General features: G+C 32.5%; 1 long non-coding RNA gene across 1 annotated transcript in view; it reads right to left on the minus strand.

Moving 5' to 3' along the window:
• The window catches only part of LOC136795544 (uncharacterized), a 113,871-nt gene that overhangs the window by 2,202 nt on the left and 104,825 nt on the right, over positions 1–6,844 (minus strand). The window lies entirely within an intron of this gene.

The raw sequence follows: 6,844 nt of genomic DNA on the forward strand, positions 1-6,844 counted from the left end.
CCCCCCGACAAAGTGATCCAATAAATAAAGACCTACACTAATTACAAATACAATAATGAAACAACCAAATATTGTCATATTTTCCAGTTTTTAATTTTTTGTGGAGGAAAAGTGTATTTTGTATTATCCATACTTACCTTATTTAGTACAGCCAACAATGAAAACTAATTAATTTCAATAACAAAAAATAAGAAAGATTTTTTAAACTGGAAGATTGCTGATTGACCGTGTGTATCAATGAGTGGAATATAACACTGACTTTGACTTCCGTCAAAACAGCCCTGACGAAGCTCTGCAACGTGGGGGGAAACGTTGGCTCAATTAAAATAGTTATTACTATTTGAGTTTTATTTGACCGCGCCCGGACCATATTCCATTCATAGATTTTTGAACCATTTATGATTTAAGCGATGTCAGGCTAATGAGGCAATCCACTCTCTTAGTTTCTTGGCCTAGTTTTCGTAGTTCTTCCTCATTAGAAGCCCAGAGCATTGTCATTTCATCTTCTAGATGTGCTACTCAGCTTTAGGTTTTTCTTATACCATGCTCCTCTCCATTGCTCTTTGGCATGTTTGAATTTTTTTCTCATGGCGCAAGTTGAGGGTCCATTATTGGCATCCATAAGACATCACAGGTAATGAAATCTAATGTTTTTAGGGACTGGCAAATATTTCTTCATTATCATTCATTAGCTCCAACGTGTCCGTCTTATTTGAATCACTTTTCATTGCCTACCTTTAAAGATAATCCTTTGTCCTAGATCTGCGATTTCGTCAACTATGCTTATTTGTGGGAGGTCTGTTTTCACTTTGGTGAAATATGAGTTTGTAATTATTTTAGTCACCTATATATCATATTGAAATATTGAGTTCAATCAAAACTTTTAGAAACGTTATTAATAAAACGAAAAAATATGAAAAATATATTTAATAAAGTGGCACTTTCGGTCAGTCAATTTTATTGAAACATTTTCTTTCACACTCCAGGCATACACACACCTTAAATACACAATTCAAATTTCCAACTACTTTTCATTTTAAGATATGCTGTTCACACACTGATCATTTTGCTTTACTAGGTATTTTGGGCCCATGGGTCATCAAAACATGCATTTCCATCGAAAACTCGAATTAGAAATTTTGCACGATCACAATACTTTCCCCTAATATATATTCCACATAAAGGTAATTGAAAGTAAAAATTAATTGAGCCATATGACGTAAGTCAACCAACATTTTGGCGAAATATTTGTTTATAAGATATATCGATAACATTTCTTCAGAATGTTAATTTCGCAACACAAACCCAAGATACAGCGTTCCTTTATATCACTATTAGAAAAAGAAAGAGGTTTGGGTTTTAGTTGAGAAAGAAACAAAAATATTGATACAGTGCAAAAAATACAACAAAAATTTTGATTAGTTAATTTTTGCATATGTGGAATCAATTATTTTTCCGATAAATTACTGTCACATTGCAAATTTATTTAAGTAATATATATTGTTTAAGATACTTAATAATTTTCATATTTCATTCGCTTCTATTGAACTATTAATGCAGGATTAACTTTCAATTGATAATATAATAGAACAGTGAAAAGACAAAGCTATTCAATGGAGAAGAAAGAACAGCCCCAAGGGATACAATGAAAAGGAAGAAAGGGGTGGGGGTTTGTAGAATCGAATTGACTCCGCGACAATGGGGCCACTCACTGTCGGAACAGGAAACAGAAATATCGAACGGCATTACACTATCGATTGTCAGCGGAAGTGGTATTGATGTTACGACCGCGGTATGATAAAAGGGCGGTAATACAAATTGGTGGGGGCGGGAATCAACTGGTAGAGAAGGAGGGGGTAATTCCTGCCACAGCACACGCGGCGATGAGCAGTCGATTCATCTTCCATCACGCGTGTACCGCACGTGACCGACAGAACTTGCCCTCTCCGTAATCCTCTCATACCCAGCGATATCCAATGCCGTCCTTTCATCGAGAGGATTGGTCAGGAAATTAAAACGACCACAGGGATTGGCGGAATTTAATAAGTCGATTGCTGATTGGCTGGCTTACACGAGGATCAGCGCAGCCCTGCAGCTGCAGTCAGCACTGATTGAAATATCCTTGATCGGTTTCAGGGAGGATTAAGTCGGGCAGTCAGTGTCCTTGTTGATTCAATCAAAATCTCTTAATAAGAGGGTCCTCGTTAATACGTCTTCCTTTTCATTCCCTCCTCTTCAATATCGAAAGGGAGTTCAGTTAGTTCAATCACTGCATGTAATAATTTTGCCATTTAGTCGGAATCTAAATGTATACTGTAAATAAATTGAAACATTTCGGAAATTATAATCCATAAATATGAAAAATTAGACAAATATAAGTATAATGTTATAGAAGGTAATATGCATAAAAATGAGTAAGATGTAGAAAAATGAGTAACTCAAGTGCTTGAAAGTAGCGCATTAATGAGTTTTAGGAGTGAAACATATACTAATTTGCCTCCTATATACTTAAATAGTTTATTTTTATTAAATATAATACAGTTATTAGCAGCACTTCCCTATATCATATCACATTTTTATACATACACATCTATATTTGACCTCACTATTTGTAATATTATTTAAATAATAGGGTTTACACACATATACTGTTATCTTATTAGAAAGTGCAACAATATATGCATTGATATACATATAAAATATATACATATTTTCAGAGAAAAGAAATATTATACAGTTCATATAATAATGCAATTAAGCCTCAATATGAATCTTATAAGCAATTCATACTTTGATTAGCTTAAATACATACAAAATGAACTTCTATTCCTATTTTAAGCTGTATACATTTATTTATGTATAAATAGTTCATACAAGTTCCTTTTGTTTATAAAATAAATAAATGAAGTATGAAATTCCCCAATTTCTTTATCGGCGAGAATAGACCGAGAACTCATTCGAAAGTATTCCCAACTCTTTATTAATAACGCTATAATGTAGATAAGAAGGAGATAAAACACTTGGCAGTGAATTTATTTGCAAAGTTATCGCCATAAAGGGCAGTTTAATTCGGGGCCACCGTGGGGGACTTTTGGCTCGCCCTGTCCAGGGATTAATTTTCCATTTGCTCGGTCGGAATCACAGCGATCAGTCGCCCGTGTGATTCCTTTATGTTCCCCGGCTAGGGATCGCTGGCTAAAGTTAATATCTCCGCCGGTTAGAAAATGATTATATAATTAATAATGTGTTCGCAACAGTATTTTTCATAACTAAAACTAAAATTAAGTATTTAATTACAGCTATTAATCTCAAAAAGAGACACAAACTAATATTATTAGAAAGTTTTATACAAACCATAAATTATCTCAACCTATAGAGTCAACACTTCTCTAATTTAATTCTCATAAAAGCTGAATACTGAAATTAGATAAATACAAACTGTTCTAGAATGTACTATCTCAAATTTATAGTTATAGTCGAGTGTACCGATAACTTATTTCTAGGAGCATAAATTCTGAGATATAAGGTAAATAAATCTTCCCTAAGTTTTGTGGTTGAGATATATTTTACAAAAATGTTTTAGAGGATACGGTAAAAAAAATTGGGGCGATTTTAGTGAAAAAGACTTTTTTGTGAGAAGTAGTTATGGACAATAAAACGTAAATTTCTGTAAAATTCGAATTTTATCACGTTTGCAATACTTCTCATTTCTACATATTGTACATGTAGGAAGGTTAAAGTAATGAATAAATATGATGCATAATGCTATAATAGAGGTTTTTTTGTAATTATTTATTTATTTTTATTTACAACTGTATAAAAATATATACAACAAGTAAATTTGCTGTAGGTGAAATAGTGAGATGATACAAAAATGTGGAAACTCTAACCATTGATAGAACTCCAGTAACATTTATAGAGGAGAAGATCTCGAGGCTATCTTCTTTTCAGACGCCTAGGAGGACTATTAGGTAATGAAGAAGAACCTAGGTTAGAGAAAGTGGGTTTTGGTGGTTGAGAAGTTTATCAAGGAAGGATTGATATATGGTTCTGGCCAAATCGGCAACATATTGGACATTGAGATCCAGAAGGATGACTTGATTTGAGACAAAGTAAGTAGCTTTAAGGATTTTGGACTGTAAGGATTGGATTTGGCAGGAATTTGATGGTTTAATGGAGCCCCAAAGCTCAACTTCGTATGCCCAGATAGGCGTTATAATGGTCTTGTAGATCAGTCTTTTGTAATAGATTGGAAGTTTATACCGTTTGTCTAGTAAATGTTGTAATAGTCGGAATCGAAAAGCAGTTTCCTGTCTTTTCAGTCTTGTATGAGGATTCCATGTCAGACGTTAATAGAGTTTGAGAAATTTTTTCTGGACTCTTCTGAACTGAGATAAATAAACTCCTTATCACCAGATCTCGAATACAAATTAATAAAAAAAAATCACAAAAAGTATTGTTAATTTTTCATTTTTTTTCTGTTTTACTTCGCTAAGTTAATATGATAAAGAAAATAATAAATGTAAAAAAAAGAAGCAAGATAACTCACTACATTGTCAATGGGGGGAAAAATACCGAGAAACAGAAATAATAAAAAATAAAATAACAAGAGGGAAACCGAAAAAAACAATAAAAAAAAAAAAAAATCAAGCATAAAATATTTGCGAGAATTTAAAGTTCAGAATCTGACTCGAAGTTGAAGTATCATCGTTATTGAATAAATAATGAAACAGAAAGAAGTTAGTTATAAAGATTTATGAGAGTATTTTCAAGCTTATTACGCTCTTATTTCAGCATTAAATTTATATAAATATATTTGTTTTATTCAAAAGCTTTATTTATTGATATCTATTCCAATCTGCCACACCGCTGTGGGCAATTGGTAATAATGATGACTGATCACATTCATGCTAAAATAAAATAACATAAAAAAAATTAAATAAAATCTTTCTTTAAATATATATAAACCGAAGGATAAAGAAAATGAACATAATCAAACTAAGTGCATGAAAAAATAAATAAATTAAAATAGTAAAAATAAAATAATCTCTAGTCACATTTACACTATATAAATATTAAACTTAGTAAATTGTGATGTGCTTACTGTGATTATTGTGACATTTAATTGTTAAAACTAGCCTATTTTGAGATGTAATCAGTGGTTGTTTCCGGATACAGGCAATGAGGTTTAACAAAAATTAAATTATGATAGTGAAAGAGTCTCGTCACAGTATTTAGTAATATCAGTATTTAATAATATTACTTCACAAAGAAATGTAAAATAAAACTTAAGCAATTAAATGTCAATCAATTCACAGAATACGGTGGTAGTGGCATGGGACCAGGCCGGGAATTTGACCGCATACTTGCACCCAATCGGAAAATCTGAGTACGATAAAAGTGTGCTCAATAGAAGTTAATAGGAGACATAATCCCCTACAATGAGGTCTCTGTCACCTCTTCAACTTTTGGTTCAGCTAAGGGGAAGCTGTGCTCAAGCAGTGCGTGTAGTGTCTGCTAGAATGAAGGCGTTTTATTTCTATAAGTTTATTCAATAGCAGGTTAATATTTCTTATTTTTGTCTATTACATTCAAGAAATAATATTTGTATTATATACGAGTACAGTTGGGGGTTCAAGTAATCATGTTTATGAATAGTAACAACTATAAAAAATATATGAATTGAATAATTTCTTAGGATGCGATATCATTAAATACTGATAGTTTCAAAACTTAATAATCTTGTGTTTTTATGAATGGAAATTTGAAATAAAAGACAGAGCGAGAGAGACATTCTCTCCTAAAATGGTTCACATAACTAAGAATAAAACAAAGAATCCAAAATATAATTTAACCACTTTTAATATCACAATTCGTATTTTAACAAACTACCGGCCTTAATAATTTTTTTTAGTTAAACTTTTAAAAGATTAAAATAAAACAATTCGAAACCACACAACTATAAACGATAAAACAAAATTTAAAGTGTTGCAAACGATAGGACTCGATTACATTTTAAAGACCCAATTGTGAGAGGAATGAGAAAGGCAGATAATAGAAAAAAAAAGTGGATAAAAGAGAGAGAAAAGAAAGAGATGAACGACCTTGTTTCTGGGTTAAAGAGTTGAAGAGGGCCGTTAACAACATCTCATTCGGGCTTAATGTCCTCCCCTGATTCCCACTTTACACAGTTTAATACTCTCCTGTGAGATAAAGACTAAACTGTTGTTCGGGGGCGGAGATGATATCGGAGGATATAGTGCCGCCCTGGAAATATTGCTAATAAGATAAGGCAGATGAAAGGGTAAGGCACCTCTTATTCCAAGGCACGGAGCCTATATCCAGATCCTGTATTGGAACTCCTGGAGTTGTGTGCTTTGGATTAGTGGAACTGATGAATTTTAGGCTGTATCCTTCATGTTCAGGAGACCGTCTTTAAATTATTTTCTGGAAGAACCATCACCCACCTTATAGCTCGTTCACATGGCGATACATTTTTGTCATATTAATATTATCTCAATAGTATTTTTATAAGATTGACAGTAAATCAAACCTAAACCTGGTGAAAATCCATCGGAAAATTAACTTTATGGAAACCCTACATGGTTAACCTGTTATTTTTCCCCGTTAAACAGTAAGTAACCGTTAAAATTTTGTAAAAATGTCGATTTATCAATTAAAGTGCAAACAGTTATGTTCTAATGTATAAAGCATGTAATTATTTCAATAATTCAACGTAAACAAAAGGATATACTGATTTACAGTTAGGTAATTCCTTACAAGCCACACCTCTCACCGGTCTTTGCATTCCTAACAGATTGATTATCCCAGAAGTGCCAGATCA

The sequence above is a fragment of the Halyomorpha halys genome, unplaced genomic scaffold (assembly GCF_000696795.3).
Source record: "Halyomorpha halys isolate HHAL.00 unplaced genomic scaffold, Hhal_1.1 Scaffold361.1, whole genome shotgun sequence".
Classification (NCBI taxonomy): Eukaryota; Metazoa; Arthropoda; class Insecta; order Hemiptera; family Pentatomidae; genus Halyomorpha; species Halyomorpha halys.